At 36.2% G+C, this 20,622-nt stretch overlaps 2 long non-coding RNA genes across 2 annotated transcripts in view; one reads left to right on the forward strand and one right to left on the reverse strand.

Annotated features, from left to right (window-relative positions):
- Positions 1 to 20,622, forward strand: part of LOC129045470 (uncharacterized) — a 196,556-nt gene that overhangs the window by 99,726 nt on the left and 76,208 nt on the right. The window contains exon 3 of the long non-coding RNA XR_008505234.2: positions 12,794 to 12,907. This is a non-coding gene — a long non-coding RNA (uncharacterized LOC129045470). The remainder of the gene's footprint in view (positions 1 to 12,793; positions 12,908 to 20,622) is intronic.
- Positions 16,937 to 20,622, reverse strand: part of LOC123835369 (uncharacterized) — a 68,167-nt gene continuing 64,481 nt past the window's right edge. The window contains exon 7 of the long non-coding RNA XR_010406415.1: positions 16,937 to 17,450. This is a non-coding gene — a long non-coding RNA (uncharacterized LOC123835369). The remainder of the gene's footprint in view (positions 17,451 to 20,622) is intronic.

Consider the following 20,622-nt stretch of genomic DNA (forward strand, 5'->3'; position numbering starts at 1 on the left):
TTCTCTGACATGTGCTGGCACGCGCTGAGATGGAAATCATCTTGTTTGTCTGTGGGTATATTTCTACTGCATTCAGTGAGATGTTGCAGTCCTATGGACCCTACCATCAGATTTATGTAGGTTTATTTCTATTCTACCTACCTCTGCTTTCCGCCTCCCTGCATACCAAACCCATCTGGTGTCAATAGTTCACTCTCAGACTCTTCTAGCTTCCCCTAAGAATTTCAGAAAACTATCAGAAGCTCACTGGTCATTTCTACCCAATGGCTGAGGTGCACACTAGGGCAGATGGCATCTGGAAAGTGTTCATTATCTCCTTGGACTTTACCTGTGTCCTCTGATAGCCTCAAACATGTCTGGCTGGATGATTCAACTTGTCTTCCATCCCCAATCTATCATACTCAGCCTAAGGGTGCAGGATATCAGGCCCCTTCTCAGGACTTCAGAGATTATTTCTTCTTCTTCTTCTTCTTCTTCTTTTTCTCCTTCTTCTTCTTCTTCTTCTTCTTCTTCTTCTTCTTCTTCTTCTTCTTCTTCTTCTTCTTCGTTCTTCTTTCTTCTTTTTCCTTCTTCTTCTTCTTCACCGTCTCCTCCTCTTTTTTTTTTTTTTTTTAGGACTTCAAAGATTTCTGAGTTGTCTTCCATTCTCCACAGAGCTAACCTCCAATCCCAGACCACCTTTATCTTGTTTTCAGGGTAAAGGTTATACAGCTCTTCATATTTTTTTTCCTCTTCAGTCGGTTTGTTAAATGATATAAAGTTTTTGTTAGATTTTGTCTTCTCTAGAGATTAGTCTTTTGAGTTTCAAAATACCCAGATCTTCTGAATTAGAATCCTTGGCTTTCATAATGACTCCTGCTATGAGTTGCAAGAACTTATTTGGAGCTAAAGCCAAGAACTTGCCTCTGATTCTTCATGCAGCTGTGTTAGTCATGCCTCAAGGCAGTGTATGTCACTCATGTCATAGGGTGATGGTCTCAGAAAGAGTGTGTGTTGGGGTGGGGGGAGGGCTGGGGTGGTGATGCTGTTAATGAAATGGGGTAGTGATGCCAAGAACTGGAGAACCTGGTATCTTTAATTCCTATCCCTTAACATACTTATGCAATATGTGAAATTCAGATGTCTATTAATCTTTAAGAAAGCTTTCCTTTGACTCCACTTATGAGGAATTGTTAGAGGACCTAGGGCCATTTAGCCTAGAGAAAACTAGTCTCTGGGAGCTGTTGATTGGTGTTTCTAAGTTTTCACTGAGCTGTTGGGTGGGGGAGACACCAAAAAGAAGGAGGAAAGAAGTCTCATGCATTAAGTCCCTATTTTGTGCCAATACTTTTAAGCATTTTGCTTCTGTTATTAGGTTATTTGTTTATAGAAACCATGTGAGGGCATTATCATCATATTGGAGAAATAGAGGCTCAGGAAAGTTAAGCAGCATATCCTTAGAGAAGGAGCAAGGCAAAGCGATCACAAGCACAGTCTCTGGAGCCAGACCGTCTGGTGTTAAACCTGGCTCTCCCACTTACTAGCTGTGTGACATTGGATAATTTGCTTAACCTCTCTGTACCTTGGTTTTCTTAACTGTAATTGGGGAAAATGATAATATATACCGTTGGGATTGTGAAAATTAATGTGCTAATGTATACAAAATAATTAGAAGAGTGCCTGGTACTTAGTAAATGCTATAAAAAGATTTTTATATTATTATTATTTAAAATTATCCTAACCATAAAGCTGTTAAGTAACAGAGCATGAATTTGAATGTAGATCAGCTTGTTTTAAAACAAACTTATTACCATACTTAATGTAATACCATTTATTCAGATGAATTAAATTTTACAATTTCTTTGAGAATTTCCTTCCATAAATATTATTAAGCTTTTCCTATATACCAGGGACTGTGTTACCTAGCATTGAGGAAATGCTTTGTATACATAGAATTACATGTTGAATGCTACCACATCAAGAAAATCGGCTAGATGGACTGTGTCACATTTAGAACTTGTGCTCCAAATGGACCTCATCGGGGTCTTGGGAGAAAATCTAGGAGGGTTCAATTCTCCATCCAAGAAGCTCTGACCCCTAATTGGGACAAACATAACAAACATATTTAGAAACTTGAAAAATGACCTTACATCAAAAGTCATACAAATACGGCCTCCACAGTGCAGGGCTTGATTTAAAACCAAGTAACCTCCTACATAGGTAAAGCCAGTTAATAGTATGGACGTATTTATTCAGCGGTGGTATCATAGGGTCAACGGCACCCGCATTATAGTCAGATATACAAAAGGAATCATAAATTCTAATCTGTAATTGAGATAATGTCCCCCAGCCCCCAACCCTCTGGCTAATTGGCTGGAAGTGAAACAGGGAATTTAAACTTGCCCATTAAGATGATCTTAGTTTTTCTAGTTTAAAATAATCTTACATAAGGTTAACACAGTCTCTTTTTGGTAAATACTTCATCTATCAGGATTTATCCATTTCTCTTTCATATAGTGGCATCTTATTTCAAGGGGAAGCCTGTGTGTTTTTATGCCATGAAGGAAAGGCTCTTTGGTCCATGCACTGTCACCTGGCGTAACATATCTAGTTTTCAAGTTATCAAAATAGGGAGGATAATGCTGGGTGCTATTAAGTTAATTTCTAAAGTCACATGTTCACAAGAACTTTGAAAAATGTTAGTACATTGATCTGACACTCTTTCATATTGTGGCTGTTTCTTCATTTATAAGGCCCTAAAATATAACAACAATAACAACAACAACAACAACAACAACAACAACAACAACAACAAAATCCCTTGGTCTATTTTAATAACGCTGGCTATGGCCTTAAGACCACTTGTGTATATTCAAGGCCACATATCTCAGTATTTTAATTATATTAACCTTAACTACTTTTGCTTGATACCCAAATTGCCTTTGGAGTAGCAAAGAAAACCACTTAAATTTATTTTGTGCCCTATAAGAAAATGTCAAGCCAATTCTCACAGCACCATTTTACTGATTTTTGGCAGTGCTTGGGATACTTAAATGTGAAACACAGTAGAATAAGTAGAATTTTAAAATTCTCCTCTTTAAAAGAAAATTCTCTTCTTTAAAAGTCTCTGCTTTTAAATTTGAGTTAATGGATATCCCAAATAATGAGACATTCCATTTTTTTTTTTTTAAGATTTTATTTATTTGCGAGAGAGAGAATGAGAGACAGAGAGCATGAGAGGGAGGAGGGTCAGAGGGAGAAGCAGACTCCCTGCTTAGCAGGAAGCCTGATGTGGGACTCGATCCCGGGACTCCAGGATCATGACCTGAGCCGAAGGCAGTCACTTAACCAACTGAGGCACCCAGGTGCCCGAGACATTCCATTTATAAATGACCTATGAGCAGTGGGGGAAGGCATCAACTCTAGAAGAAATTTTAGAATAAAATTTAGAAAATGCTGCTGAATTTACTTAATTATTTACAAGAGCTAATAATTTTTTTCAAAGTGTTTTTCAATAAGACAAAAAAAGATTCCTTTATGGTAGAATTTTCTCTTTTACTTTATATTTGAAGGTGAAATGCACATGATCCAGATTTTCCTCAAATGCTTTAACTGTTTAAAAAATCTATTTAGAAATAGTTTCTTTACTCCCTGAATTTAAAAACAATTTTTTAATAAATTAAAATAATTGCAAATGTCCTTTTGTGAAGAGACGGTCAATATAACAGATATCAAACTAGTATCTTTAGAAAGGCCTGCTTGCCAGGTTGAGAATTTGAGTTTCAGGGGTTTACCCGCCATTCCCTAACTGATCAGGATGGTTTACTCTGCCCAGAATGCAACACAATGTGGTTTGTGCTGAAAACCTTTTTTCCTTCTGGGGGTGTGGAATTTTGGTGCATACTAGTCAGAGAATTTCCCATATAACCAACCCCCAATAAAAACCTTGGATGCTGAGTCTCCGGTGGGTTCCCCTGGGTACAGCACATGCATGTTGCTGTATTTTCTGTTGGGGAAGAATATGCTCTGTGTGACTTCTCATGGGAGGAGTGAGCATTAAGTAAACCTGCACATGAATTCCTCCAGATTCTGCCTGTGTCTCTTTTCCTTATAATGGGCTGTCTAACCTTCCTACATTGCTATTTTAATATACTGAGTACTGTGAATCCTTTTAGGGACTCTCCAAATACAGAATGGTCTCGGGGAAGCCTAATACTCATACCTTTGCAATATTTTACAATTTTTTTTTTTAAAAGAAACAAGTAACTTGACATAAAAATAGAAAAGAACACATGTGCCGGAACTGCTAATTTATAGGTTTTCATCACAAAGATTGATTAAAATTTATCTCCTCATTCAGAAATGCAAATAGGCCAAACTTTCTTTTTCCAGTGTTACAAGGATAGCATTTCATTAGTCCTTTAGATATGACAGGACATCAGAGATCTCTGGTTTCAACATAAGTACCGAATGGAGAAAATGAACGTGCAGAATTTAAAAAGAAATCCTGTTGTGTGAATGGCATAAATTTTAATCCAAATAAGGTTAAGAGTGGCCCTTTATAACTACTGGGCCCAGAGCGGGGAAAGGTAGCTGGGCCGGTGAATGTGTAACAGCTTGCCAGCTCTTATTTTAGATTACTCAGAGTCCTGGCTCTATGAAATGTAATTCTGAATCTCAAAGAACATTTCTTTTTCATTTTCTTGGGCTCATTAGGTTAGTAAATGCGAAAGGAAGTGTAACTTAAAAGAGCGTATCGTAGGTATGATGATGAATAACAAGTCAGAAAAGCAGACAGCTGTAGCTCTTGGTGTAATGAGTTTTAAGTTAATGCCTTAATGTTGCCAGTTAAACTATTGTGAAAACTTGCCATTGACTAATTGCATGCTGGCTTATTTAGAAGGGAAAGTCTGCAAGCCAATTAAATAAATCTGAAATGGTTGTATTCCCTGAGCTGTCTCAGAGTACCTATTTATAAGTATGCAAGGGCTTAGGATACATTTTTAAAATGTTAGTAACAGATTTCAAAATCCCATGAATTCTTTTTTTATTTCATTGAAGGCAGTGAAATGCATTACAGATTTTTCTGTAATAGAAAATAAAAATTAAAAATAAAAAGTCAGTTTGTATAATGTGAAGACTGTCTCTAGTTGCAGATTGTTTGCTTTTTTGGCTTCATGATTCATTTCTCTATTCCACCCCATATTAATACTAATTATTAAAGTATCAAAGGACTGGAATGACAGGGCTTAACTAATTTAACCTGACCTGAGTGCAAATGGAAAAGTTATTGTTGTTTGTAGTATAAAGCATTTATGCATTACTTTTTTTACTGTTTTGAAATGTTATGTATAATTATAAGAACATACTTTATTGCCCTTATTGCACAATTAATTCATTGAATCAAAATATGTCCACTGATTATTACAAAAAAATTTACGATCAATAAGTCCCCCACCAATGCATGAAATTCTACACAGTTTTTTTCCTAAACAGTGAAAAATATCACTTTTATTCATGCCTTCTTGCATTAAAATTCTTCCCTTCTTTCCTGGTTATTTACCCTTTAAACGTATGTCTCCCTGATCTCTACCTAAGTCCTAAAATGTGCTTTTCTCCAGTGGTGGACAGAGGAGTGCTGTAGATACAATTGACTGAAGATCTCTATTTTATTAAAACAATAGCTTTCTCTTTACTGTCTCCCTTATCTAACTTCCTAGCTACCCTGAGGAAAAGCACCATAATGCTGAGCCCTTGGCCACTACCCTGATTTGTAAGTACTGTGTGTTTCATCCACTATATCTGGTTTTCTCCTTTCTGTTTATGTATCAGAGAATGTTCTTCATGCTTCCAGCAACTTCATGGATCTCTCCTTTACCCAGCTTCTCTCTCATTGACTGATTATGTATATGTAAAATATATATTTATAAAATTTTATATTTCTATATAACATATATTCATAAAATTTACAAAATTTATATATATAAAAATATACATACACCTTGCTGCAAGAATTATTTCACATAAAAATACATTTTATTTTTACCTGCTCGGAACTAAGAAAAAAACAAATAGCATAGATGTATATGTACTCTGATTTCCTCCTTCTTGCTCATTTTATCATCCATAGTCCTTTAGACAAGGCCTAATGCTCTAGACCAAATGAGCCCCATCTTTGGTCATTTGCATAGGGCCTTCATGATTGTTGTTTTGTCTGTATTCCTTCTTCATTATTATTTACTTAGTGATTTAATTTAAATCAGTTGAATAGCTGGCATGGTCTGTTTCTAGTTTAAATAAGCTCACTACTTCTTATAGCCTTTGATAATATTTGCACAATTATGAAGTTAATGTCCTGGTTATAATTTTCTAATATACATTGAATTGAATAATATTTGAAATATGAAATCATCATACACAGCTCTGGCCACACTAGAACTTATTGAACCTTGTGTGTAAATTACCAATTTCTAATGTTTATTCTTCTGATATTTTGTTTCCTTTATTATAACTCTTCTTCCCATCTCCCCTTTGTAGGTCCCAATTCATGTCTCTTCCTGCCTTCGTGATCTGGCCTAAGTCAACTCCCTGAACCACTCTGTTGACTTTTTCAGTCTTTTTCCTTCTGTACTTTGTACTTGCATGTTATGATATTCTAAATTTCATTTAGTTTTATTTTCCAGTAGTTCAAAGTTTTTACACAAGTATTCATGGTTTTCTTTCCCTCCCCCTTGGCATATTATATTCTTTCTCAGTGCATATTCTTCCTCAAATGTCTGAGTTTCTTAAGGATAGAGATGATTATCTTTTAGTTCTATGATCTCTCTCCCCTTCCTAATCCAAGGATCTATACTCCCATAGACTTCCAATAATGCTGATAGATTAATATCTGTATAATGGATGGGAGGGGTAACTCCATAATGTCTGATTTTTATGTTTTTTACAGCTTTAGTTGGAGAAATAGAATCATTTCTATGGTATGCAAATTAGGACTCCTTGATCTTTCAGACCAGAATAATAGCATGCGTAAAGACTTAAAAGTAAGGGAAAACACTGAGTATTGGGGAAATGAAAAGAAGCAAGAGTATCTGGAGCATAGGTGTAAGAACAAAGTGGAGAACAATATTACTGGGGAGGTAACCGTGTCAGATAGGGCCTCAAAAGCTGCAATAAAGGGTCTTGGTTTGATCCTGAGTCAGTGGTGAGTACTTGAAGAATGACATATTATGTAGGGGGTGGATAGAAGGTGGCCATGTTGAAGAGAAAGAAAGAAAAACAAGTTATGAGCCTCTGCAACAGTCCAAGCAAGAGATGCTGCTGACCTGACTTAGGATAATGGCTCTGGGGAGAAATGATGTAGACAGATTTGAGGATTATTTAGGAGCTGGAATCAATAGGACTTAGTGATTAACTAGATTGGCATATGAGGGAGACAGAAGAGTCTAGGGAAACTGCCAGATTACTGGTTTTGGCCGAGTAGATAGTTGTCCCATTCATGAGCAGAGCATAGAAAGATCTGAAGACTTGATGAGGAAAACAATAATTCAATATTGCATGTCAAAGCTGATTTGCTAGTGGTACATGCAGAGTGAGTTATTTAAGAGGCAGTTTGACATGTCAGAAACTCAGAAGAGAGACCTGGGCTTGAGACAAAGATTAAGGAATTTTCAGCATAGAGAGGTATTCATAGCTAAGGTACAGGAATACCTTTCCTAGTGAGAATTGGTAGGAAATGTGTGGAAGTGGCCTCAGCTGGACACCAAAGACCGCAATACTGAGGGTTGGGTAGAGAAGGAGGAGATTTCGAGGAAGGCAGAGTAATAACAGCCAGAGGTGTAAGGAGCATGGTGAGGGTGTGGAGTCAGAGAACCAAGGGGCTTGTTCCAGGAGGGAACTCTCAGCAGGGAGGTCAAGTAAGAGAGGGGTTCAGAAGTGACAGTGGGACCTGGCCACATTCTGGTTGTTAGTAACTGTGGCAAGATCAGCTTTTGTGGAAATCAGGCCCATATGTTGGGAAAGCATCTACCTCAGGATGACAGCATGTAAGGATGCTGTATTAGTCAAGGTTATCCAGAGAAACAGAACCAATGAGTGTGTGTGTGTGTGTGTGTGTGTGTGTGTATGAAATGTATGTATATTGTATATATGTGTATTGTATGTATGTATATTGTATATATGTGTATTGTATACATGTGTATTGCACATATGCATATATATGTGTTTATATTATATATATGCAATTATATAATATATAATTGATTATAAAGAATTGGTTCATGCAATTATGGAGGCTGGCAAGTCCCAAGATCTGTAGGGTGAGTCAGCAATCTGGAGACCCAAGAAGAGCCAATGTTTCAATTCATGTCCAAAAGGAGGAAAACACCCAGTGTCCCAGTTCAAAGGCTGTCAGGCTGAAAAATTTCTCTCCTATTCAGGTGAGGGTCAGCCTTTCATTTTATTCAGATCTTCAACTGATTGGTTGAGGCTCACCCACATTAGGGAGATCAATCTATGTTAGTCTACCAATATAAATGTTGATTTCATCCAAAAGCACCCTCACAGAAATACCCAAAATAATGTCAGACCAAATATCTAAACACGCTGTGGCCCAATCAAATTAACATATAAAATCAGCCATCACCCTTTATGATGTCCCCACTCTGGTAAGCACCTATATGAACATCAGAAATAGCAAGAGTCTTTTCAAAAGTTCTGAGCTATACCCTCAGAATTCAGTCACTTGTGGGTAAGGCCGCTGTCTTACTTTCCTAAGGATACCACAACAACCAACCACAAACTGGGTAGCTTAAAACAATAGAAAGTTGTTCTCTCACAGTCTGAAGGCTAAAAGTCTGAAATCAAGGCGTCATCAGGGCCATGCTTACTCTTAAGGTTCTATGAAAGAATCCTTCCTTGCCTCTTGCCAGCTTCTGGTGGCTCCTGGCCATCCTTGGCATTTTTTGGATAGTAGCTGCATCTCCTCTTCTTATAAGGACAGCAGTCATTGGATTTAGGACCCACTCTCATCCAGTATGACCTCATCTTAACTAATTACATCTATAAAGACCCTATTTCCAAATAAGGTCACATTCTGAGGTTCTCGGTGGATATGAATTTTTAGGGGGCACTATTCATCTCACTACAGCTACTAAATAAGCATCTGTAATAAATACCCTAGTGGGTTCTGATGCAGGTGGTTCACAGATCACGCTCTGGGAAACACTGAACCTGCAGACTGCTTTTAAGGTAGCGATGGGGGTTGGCTCAGGTAGGTGGGCGGAGGAATTCCCTGAAAGCTTAAACCCACTATGACTGATTTTTAGGGCCAGATATGGGCAAAGGCATCTGGATTTTTAAACGGTATTAGCTCTCTAATCTCAAGAAATCTTAAGTGAAAAAAGATTTCAACCTGATTTAGAGTTCAACATTATTGCTAGAACTGAAAGCTGATTACCTTGCATTCATAATGGCCAAGGATCCACTGTCTTGAACGTGGTTTTATAATATCTCACTCGGTATTAGGTTTTGAAATGACTACCTTCAGAAATAGTTGAATCTATTCCAACTACCCAATAATGTTTTGTTGGATGAAAGCTTAAAAAACAAACAAGTTACCCAGGAAAGTACAAAATCACAGAGGGGACTATCTCACAGGGGCTGCAGATATTCAATACATAACCACACACAGAATTAACTATTTGGCATCCTGAGAGGCCAGAAGATACTGCAAGGAGCATGACGCCCTCATTAGTTTGAATTCAAGAGCACATCCTGTAAACAGTTTTGAATATCATTTAATAAATTTGAATTATTTACTTATATGCATTTTGCAAAGTTTGGACTTGAAATCTTCTGAAGTTGGCAAGCAGTAGAAATTTCTTTTAAAATTTTTATGGGACATATGAAAAATATACCACATGAAGCAACTTATGAATAAGATATAAAGTAGAATTCTGAATTGTGAGCTTTCATTATTCCCTTGAAACTGTTCCATTCTGTTGTATTTATTGGGTACCTGCTACATGCCCAGAAATCTTTGCTGGGAAGTTCCAGGTAATGCAAAACCATAAAGTGTGACTAGTTCAATGATTTTGTACTTTTTTGAGAAATTTTATTTTTTAAGCTTTCATTCAATAAAATATTAGGTGATATTTTGAACAGATTCAACTATTTCTGAATGTGATCATTTCAAAACCCAATATTGGATGAGATATTATAAAACTATATGCAAAACATTGTTCTCCTTGGCTATTATGAATGAAAGATTAACAATTAACAGCCACCTTTCAGGCACAAAATAGATGTAGCAGAGACATCTTTTTGATTCTGTGGTCAAAAGGTCAGGGCTGTCTTCAGCCTTGTGCCTGCTAGCGGAAGGAGGAGGGAGGCTTCCTTTGTCCTTGACTTAAGCCTCCTCATTCCCAGTATGTGATAACCCAGGATCAAGGATAGGAAGCAAATTAACAGCAGCACCTTCAGGGCCTTCCCCCTCCCTTCTCCCTCTCTCTGCCATGCTTCCTTCCTTCTTTAGCTTAATAATGTGCTCTTACCATATTATCTCTGTTCCAGAGTGGTAAAATAGTTATTTCTTCAATATCATAAAATCCTGGGTCTAGGAGAATGCTTAAAAGAGTATCTAACTTATCCTTTTGTTTACATATCTGATTAATAAAAATTACACACAAGTGCATATAGTTCAAAAAAGCAACTTATGCGATACAGCTTTTATAACAACAATAACAGTGTTAGATCTATATGAGTTACTAATTCACCATGAGTGCCTCCATAGACTTGTCATAAATGCTGGCCAAATAAAGGCTTTCTATGAAACATTATCCCAGATCATTGGGGACTATTTTTAACCAATCTATCTTCATTCATTTTTTGTAGATAACCTTTTTGTTTTCTTTTTAAAATTCATTTTCCAAATAGACACTCATAGTACTTCACTTTTTGATATCATGATCTCTATTAAATGACCTGTTGCACATCACTGCAACAATAGAATTTAATAAAAACAGGGTTTTGTAATATTAGTTCTTTCTCTCAGATATTTTGATATATATCTTCCAAATATGACAAAATTCCCCATAAAGATGTATCCAAGATTCCTCACTAGACTGAGATGGGAGGGTACACCTCAATGTTCTGAGTTTCAGTTTCTTTTTTTCTTTTCTTTTTTTTTTTTTAAAGATTTTATTTATTTATTTGAGACAGAGAGAATGAGAGAGAGAGAGCACATGAGAGGGGGGAGGGTCAGAGGGAGAAGCAGGCTCCCTGCCGAGCAGGGAGCCCGATGCGGGACTCGATCCAGGGACTCCAGGATCATGACCTGAGCCGAAGACAGTCGCTTAACCAACTGAGCCACCCAGGCGCCCCTGAGTTTCAGTTTCTAATAACACCTTCTTTCATTTTTTTTTAGATTTTATTTATTTATTTGACAGAGAGAGAGACACAGCAAGAGAGGGAACACAAGCATGGGGAGTGGGAGAGGGAGAAGCAGGCTTCCTGCTAGCAGGGAGCCTGATGTGGGACTCGATCCCCGGACCCTGGGATCATGACCTGAGCCGAAGGCAGACACTTAATGACTGAGCCACCCAGGCGCCCTCTAATAACACCTTCTTTCAGTTTCTTACTAAAGCTGTTGAATGTGCTTGTTCCTTTGTGTTATATACCCTTGATGGCCTCTCAGGACTCAGAACAATGAACTAATCACACTTTATGGTTTTGCATTACCTGGAACTTCCCAGCAAAGATTTCTGGGCATATAGCAGGTACCCAATAAATACAACAGAATGGAACAGTTTCAAGGGAATAATGAAAGCTCACAATTCAGAATTCTACTTTATATCTTATTTATAAGTTGCTTCATGTGGTATATTTTTCATATGTCCCATAAAAATTTTAAAAGAAATTTCTATTGCTTGCCAACTTCAGAAGATTTCAAGTCCAAACTTTGCAAAATGCATATAAGTAAATAATTCAAATTTATTAAATGATATTCAAAACTATTTACAGGATGTGCTCTTGAATTCAAACTAATGAGGGCGTCATGCTCCTTGCAGTATCTTCTGGCCTCTCAGGATGCCAAATAGTTAATTCTGTGTGTGGTTATGTATTGAATATCTGCAGCCCCTGTGAGATAGTCCCCTCTGTGAAGGCTGCAAGGTGCAATCCTGGTGTCTAGCATAGTACACAGTGAGTTCTCAATAAATATTAGTAAATGAGTGAAAAAAGAGAAAAGGAGAGGACGTGTGGCAAGACAAGAGAATTAATGTTCCTTGAGGTTGTACTATATACCAAAGCCCATCACTCTCTGAACATGATTCAGCTTTTAAACTAAAAATGAAAAAAAGGTTAAAAAGTAATAATTTGAATATGTTATGTGTTCTTACAATGAAGGGGAAAAAGACTATAATAAAACAAAATTAATAGAGTAATGCAATAATTCGTGGAATTCATTACTGGTTTAAATTTATATAATTGCTTGCATTTGTAGATGGTATAATATTTTTTAGTTTCTGCATTTGATCCATTGATGATGGTGGAGGGACTGCCCTCTCAAGAGCTAAGTAATTCCTTGAGATAGCAATCAGCTCACACTGGAGGGTACCTTCATATGCCAACCAACCAACCCAGAGCCTGTAAACCAGCCACCCCCTTTATTGGCCTCTCACACTCTGGGCCACTATCCACCTGCTCTAATCACTTCAGGATTTTGTTCCAGATGTGGGATAGTCCCTATGCCCCAGAGGCTGCTGAAATTATTCAAACTAGCCAATCCTAAACCTGCCTTGCCTGTTCTTTCCCACAGAAACTGCAGTGAAGGCTCTTTCCATGTTTTCTCTTTGCTCCCTCTGCCTGACTGAGACTGAGGCTTTCCTGTGTGGCCCCACATGGTGTAGCATGCCCCCTCCTCTTGGGAACTGTGAGTATAACAAACTATCTTTTCAGTGGCAGTTGTCTCCTGATCTGTCAGCCTGACATATCTGAATAGTAATAGTAAAACCTACATTTAAAAACTAGATTGACTGTAAAAAAAAAGTTTAAGTACAAGTACTAAAAGAGAAACAATAATCCTATCACAATATACATCTGCTAATTTATATTTTTTGCCTTATGAGTTAATTGAAATTTTCTAAATGATTACAGTGAGAAAGCCCTCTTATTATTCCATTTCATTTAATAAGATCATTATACCAGCTTTTCAATAATTTGGTTGTTTTTGCCTGTTTATATCCTTCCAAGTAATATAACTTACTGATGGGATAAACCAATGCAGATCAATTTACATTTTTATAGGAATAAAGATTTTGGAAATAGACTAAAATTCAGTGACAGACATGAAGAATATTTTATTCTGTTACTCTGTTTTTGTAGGAAAGAATAATGTTTTGTTCCAAATTCAGTTTTGAGTGTATTTAAAGAGGCAGACTTGATGAAGCACCAAATGGATTTTGTTAATGCATGTTCATAATCCCTTATTCACAATTCCAAAATCCAGAGAACTCTGAAAACCAAAAAAATTTTTCATAAGTTTGTGGCAAACTCATTTGGTGGTGAAACCTAACCTGAATTGATGAGGCCACTTTTATTGTCTTTATTCTTCTTGAAGGTGAATATTCATACTTATGCTATAGAAATATTAATGTGGTATTTGGGGGGATGCTAACCCAGACCATGATGGGAATATTAAACAATGTGCCATTTACAGACTGTCACATTCTAAAATTCACTAAAAGTTCTGAATTTTGAAATACAGCTATCTTCAAGAGTTTCAGATGAGGGATGGTGAACCTAATTCAGTGTATATCTGTGTTCATAGTGCTTACATGTTTTGGTCTTATGGGCACAGACGGTTACTCCTCCTTTACTTAATACATAATTTTATTTATTATTGTAACTCCTGTATTAAGTTTCTTAATTTGAAAGAATGTCATAAAGGTACTGGACCAACAGTTTAAGACAGATCTTGATACTTCCCTGTGCAAGGGGCACAGCAGATAAAAAGATGACCCCATTACTGTACTCCAGTGAGGACAGATGTGAAAGAAATAATAGTGACAGTGCGACAAATGGTGTTAAAGCGGTGTTCAATGTGCTTTTGGTTCAGAGAGAAGGGAACTACTAATTGCCTGAGGGAGTTTGGGAAGACTGCAGGAAGAGGGGATTTTTGAGATGGCAAGGAAAGAAAGGCAGTTCACCAGATAATGAAATGGGAAAGAGCTATTCAATTCCAGTACTACTGATTATAAAACAAAAGGGAAATATTAATGTGATCCCTTGAATAACTTGACATACTGCAACTGTTGCCAATGCTCAAACTCTTCTCATTAGTATTGCTCTGTCACAGTGAAAGACAGTTTTAAACTTTTCAGCATCATTAGAAATTCCTAGAGAAAAGCATCCTAGCTTTTGATATGTCTCTGCATTGAAGCAGAATATAATGCTATTTGCAGGATTCAATAAAATGCCAATGCAGTTTGGATTATCTTCAAGGAGCGACCTTCAATCAAGCACCAAATATCCCTGTCTCACAAGGCAGTTCCTTGGAAAAAATGACTGTGAGACACTGAGTACATTACTTGTCAATAAAAATCACATTAGTAAGATAAATATAGGAACCAGTTTCTTCCTCATAAATGTATACCATTTGCCTGCAGTGATGTGATATTTAAAGCTCAGGTTAGAATTGACAGTGCTGAAGTTCAACCTAGTTATTTTCAAATGCTCAACTTTAGTAAGTGCCAACAGCAAAGGTATGATCTCTTGGGTCTCTTTCAAGGGAGGAAGATGACAATGTGGTTTTTAAGCAGTGATGTAAAAAGAAAAGGTTAAAGGCAAAATTCTAATAAAATAAATTTAAAAAATTCCCCATTCCCATTTCTATTTTGCTAAGTTATTATCAGGGAAATTTTTAACATTGTTACTAATGGTGTCCCTAATTTTGCAGCTGAGTCCCTTTTCATTTTGCATTGTGGCTGACACAAATCATTGAGAATCTCTGTACAATAAATCACTTGAAAAATACATACAGGCAATGAGCCAAGAAAGATGGTTAGCATTTAATCAAAGGCAACCTAGTATTTTTCACCTACTATCTATAAAATGAAACCCATATTCAACTTAATCACCAGGCAATTTTTTTTTTTTTAAGATTTTATTTATTTATTTGAGAGAGAGAGAGCACATGAGATGGGGGAGGGTCAGAGGGAGAAGCAGACTCCCTGCTCAGCAGGGAGTCTGATGCGGGACTCGATCCAGGGACTCGATCCAGGGACTCGATCCAGGGACTCCAGGATCATGACCTGAGCTGAAGGCAGTCGCTTAACCAACTGAGCCACCCAGGCACCCCCAGGCAATGTTAATTCAGAGAAAAGAATGTTGATCCTTGCAACAAGGAGGTGGTTTGGAATACATTAAAAGGAAAAAAAAAAAGTACTGAACCTAAAGTTTAGGGCTCTGGTTTTTGGTTGGGATTCTGTAACTTCATAGCTGATTCCCATAGTTAATGTATGCTCATTAGTGGGAATTCCAGATTACTCAATTATAAAATCTAGGAGGTTAGATTATATGGATTCTAAGGTCTCTTTCAACTTTAAATTTTATAGATACTATCTTGTACTGTAGGCTGTGATCATGTATGTATCTAATAGTGTTGATACTTGGCCTTTAAGCTGGATTATTTTGCCTCAAAGCTTCATTCTTAATGCAGTTGTTAATCAGGTAATAACAACTAAACTTTCATAAATGATGCCATTTAATTCAGGTAACTTCCCAATTGTTCACAATTTTTGCAGAATGAGTGACTAGCTTTTTGCCAGACTCAATGTATTACCAAAGGATAATTATGGAATACATTGTCTATGAAATGAAACCATTCTTCTGATAAAAAATTGTGAAGCCCATACATTTTATACTTTATTTAAAAAATCATTATGGTGGTAAAAAAACAAAAACAAAAACAAAAAACTTTGGTAACAGTCCATTTGTCATCTGGCTTCTTAGTAAACTCTCATAAAATCAATCCTGTGGAAAATGAAGAGGCATTGAAATCTGTTTCAGAGTCTGACACATCATGCAAGACATTACTACAAAAAGACCAGGTGAACCAAAAGACTGGGAATTGTCCAAACCACACCCTGATTATATCTTTTCCAATTTTTGAAAATAGATTCTATTGCTTTATTGTTAATTCATGCTCCTAAATACAACTACCTATTCCTGAAAACTTCTGGCATCATTTTTTTATTTTAAATGATATTTATTTTGTGCTTGAAACTATTTTAAGTGCTTTACATGTATTTATTCATTTAATTATCATACCACCTTCTGAATGGGCACTGTTAGTACCCTCATTTTATGTATGGGGAAATTCAGAACAGAGATGTTTAAGTAACTTGTACTGGGTCACATAGCTAGAAAGTTGTCAAGCTGGGATTCAAGGCTAGGGCCTGGAGGGAAGTGCCATAAACAATCAGCATGCTACACTGCAGTGATGAAGAGCTGCCCGAATATATGTTTATTTGGTTTTTAGGGTCTTGTATATAATAGTAGAGCTGTCATAGCTTTCCTACACAGACCATATATTTTGCAGCAGATTATTCTGGAGTGGTAATTTTTAAAATAAAATTGTAGCAAAATCAAGGAATTTCTTTATATCTTCATGTGGTTTTGTTAGTGTTAGGGTCAAATGCAGCATAGGTTAAAAGAAACACTGATCTTCTAGTCACTTCAAAGACATTGTCTCCAATGAATAAATAGCAAAATTGTAAATTCATGGTATTGCATCACTATAATAACTTCAACATATTTTTTATATTTCTGAATATCGGTATACTTCAGGAACATAGTTTAAAAAAGTAGGTATGACTAAGCATATTACCATTCTGATGAGATATGACAAGGCTTTCAACCTTTTATAAATGTTGTTGGACTAGATTTGGGAAAAATTATTTTTCATAATTTTAAAAATCGATTTGTTATTCTGAACAGAAATCTCTCTTTAGGGCCAATGGGTTCAGTCCTTAGAGGTGTGAACATCAAGAAGCTATTGGCTAATGGTAAGCACATAGTCTAAACACTCATTTTTTACCCAAGTTTGCTGACAAAGGTCGTGTTGTTAGGAATTTAGTGGGAAACAGTGATAGGCATATCATCACTAGAAGGAAGTACCATTAAATTTCATGGAAACATATTACAGATGGCTGTTTAAAATAGTTTAAAAAACTGGAAGATTAATAAAAAATATAGTATCAATATAGATATTTGTTTTGTAGCCCAAATTTCTGTGTGATTTCTGCGGGGCTATCTTAAGATGTGTCATAATGGTTCATGGAAATGGATTAGTATGATGATTGTTAGCTAATTTTCTAGGTGAATTCCCCTTCTCTCTTTTCTTATACAATATTTCTAATATAATAGACAAGTTGAGTCACCGTAGTGGGTAGTTAGAAGGAATGATTCCTTGCCTGTAAAAAAAAAATAAAATCTTAGAAATATATGGAAATGGAAAAATAGTGATTTGAGTTCTTATGATATAATATTCCAACCCATAGCTAAACACTTTTTTTAACTTTTTAAACTGTTGTCACTACCATACTTTACAGATAATTCCACTCTGAAAGACAGACTTGTGAACCTCCAATGCCTAGAACCGTGCATTCCTTTTTTTTTTTTTGCATCACTATTTTCTTGAAAGTTTCTGAAATATTTTGCAAAGTCTAACTTTTGGGTTGTATTACTCACTCAATTACACAAAACATAAAACTCGTCTTTGGTAAAAACCAACAACATTCATATTCTTTCCTTAGCTCTTAGCCTCGGGCCATGTTTCAGTTGTGAAAATGAAGTACTCTATTTTTATCTGAAAATATCTGGCTCGTATTTCATTGATAATCTTATATGCCACCCAGTATTATACCAAGTTGGATTTTGAAACTTACTGGTACTAGTACCACCATACTAGTACCATTAATCATAATGAGGAAAATCACAACTATGTAATAATATGTTTATGGAATGTATTATTTTGACACAGGCTTTGCTTAGGTTATACACTAATACACTCAGTGTTTAGCATAAAGGCTTCCTAGATTTAAGAGCCCTTAACTGTTTGGGCTTTTTGTTGATTTAAGTTAAAAAAAAAACAATATTTTTCCTTTTATGTGTACAATAGCTACAAATGAATAAAACTTCCAAGGTTATATAACTAAGCTCAGAAACAAAAAACCAATCATATTCAAAGATGGGAAATGCTTGGCAGGCATCCCCCACTTTCTCTCCCATGCTCATGGCAGACATTATTCATTGATCATGGCCAGAAGCAGCCTCAGTCCTTTCCTCAAAACAGTGCTCTGGAAAGCCACAGTCAGTCAGGGATGGCTCAGGGAGCAAACCAATCCATCATAACCAATAAAATAGAATATGACATCTCATCCATGAATCTCTCCCATCTGTATCTATAAACCCAAAAGGATCTACTACATACAAATTAAGTTGAAGGAAACAAGCTCATAGCTTATAAGAAAGAAAATGGAGGGACAAGATCACCCAAAAGTTGTTTATCTTAATTTTTCTATATTCTTTTGGACCTACAAAACCAGAGAAAGTGTGTCCTTTTATGAAGCAATCAGTTTTGGGAAGGGAAGTTAGCAAGGATTCTGGCCTCAGGAATTCCTTCCCACAGGAAATGTGGCCTTGCAAGCTGAAGGGCTGGGCTACTCAGAGGAAGTCTGCTGCAGCATTTCCATATGTCAGGCAAACCCTGACCCAGGGGGTGTTCTTCTATGGAAGACCCAGGCTGGCTAAGAATAGAAATAGCCTGTGTGCTAGTGAAGCTGAAAATGATTTCCTCTTGTCCTTATTTATTCAGTTTTAGGGATGGCTTCCCTTTATAGTTTATATATTCTTGATGTAAGTTTCACTGTTGACAAGCATTAGAAATTGAAAACAGCTATTAAATTTGAAACTCTTTTTGTGTATGTGTGGGAGGAGTAGGATAAACTTACTAGGAAAAGAATATAGTACTTGACCTATACCAAAAAGTCCGAAGCAAGCAAACCATAATGTCAAGGTATTGAACCTGTAAGTACACAAACAAGAGTTGGCATGTTTTCTCATTGGGATCCCAGAAATATCCCCACCATGCCTAGCATAATGTTAAGTTCTGTCTTAGCATGGGCTGCTAATAAAAAATACTACGGACTTAGTGGCTTAAACAACAGAAGTTTATTTTCTAAAGTTTAGTTCTGAAGGCTGGAAGTGTGAGATCAGGGCGCCAGCTTGGTTGGGTTCTGATGACACCTCTTTTCCTGGCGTGCATATAGCTACCTTCTTGTTGTGATCTCACATGGCCTTTCCTTGGTATGTGTGCTGGGAAAGAGATCTCTCTCTTTCTCTTCCTGTAAGACCACCAATCTTATTATGAGAGCCCACCCTCACCACCTCATTTAACCCTAATTACTTTCCTAAGGCCGCATCTCCAAATATCATCTCATCCATTGTTGGTTAGGGCTTCAACATATGAATTTGGGGGAAATACAGACATTCAGTCTATAAAACTTTCAAAGCTTAACTGTTGATTGGTTGATCTTAAAAAAACTTGGGTTTTAAGTTTTACTAAAACCCCAATAAGTAATTTGAAAAATATATAAGATTTTCTACCAAGAAAATCAGGGGCTGATAAAAAAAACAAAAATAAAAAACTGTTAGAATTTAAGAGGGTACTTTAAGAATATAGTCAGGTGATCAGATATAAAAGTCAGTATGCAAAAATCATTGGCTTTCTTGATATTAGCAATAATCAATTAGAAAACATAAGGATAAGTAGGATTTCATTCATAATAGCAATAAAACTCATTTTATATTTAGAATAAATAGGAAATTTGCCAGACTTTTATGAATAGGGTATAAAAACCTACATAAATAAAGTGCTATTCCATATTTCTCAATGGGAAGACTCAACAATGTCAAGATGTTGACAAGCTGGCTTTCAAATACATATGGAAGAAAGAACAGCAATGCTTATTAGTAACTCCAATTTTTAAAGAAGAGAATGATGGGATTTGACCTACTAGTAATCAGAACATAATGTAAGGAGATTTAAACAGGGTATTTTGGCACAGGAATAGACAAACACATTAATAGAAAAAAATAGAATGGAAGCCCAGGATTATACAGGAATGTAGTTTATAGTAAAAATGTTGTCTCTAATCAGTAAAGGTGTTCAGACTTCTCGCTGAATTGCATTATGATGGTTGGCTATCCTTTTGGGGGAAAAATTGAACTCAGCTCACATCATAAGCAAAAATATATTTTGGAGAGATTATTAAGAATAAATGTTAAAAAATTATTAAAGTATTTGAAGAAAATGTAGAAAAAATTTTTATAACTCTGGGAATTGGGAAAGCTTTCCTAAGTGATACACAAAAATCATAAATCATATAAGAAAGTATTTGTAACTTCAACCTCATAAAAACAAAAATCCTCCTGTGGGACAACAGTAAAAACTAAGTTATACAATAAACTACGGACTGGGGAAATATTTACAACATATATAAGGTATTTGCAATATACAATGAGTGACTACATATGAATACGCAAAGCACAAAGAACCAAATAGAAGGTGGACAAAGGATACAA

The sequence above is a fragment of the Mirounga angustirostris genome, unplaced genomic scaffold, assembly GCF_029215605.1.
Source record: "Mirounga angustirostris isolate CCGP_5_RB_7025 unplaced genomic scaffold, mMirAng1.0.hap1 SCAF_12, whole genome shotgun sequence".
Taxonomy (NCBI): Eukaryota; Metazoa; Chordata; class Mammalia; order Carnivora; family Phocidae; genus Mirounga; species Mirounga angustirostris.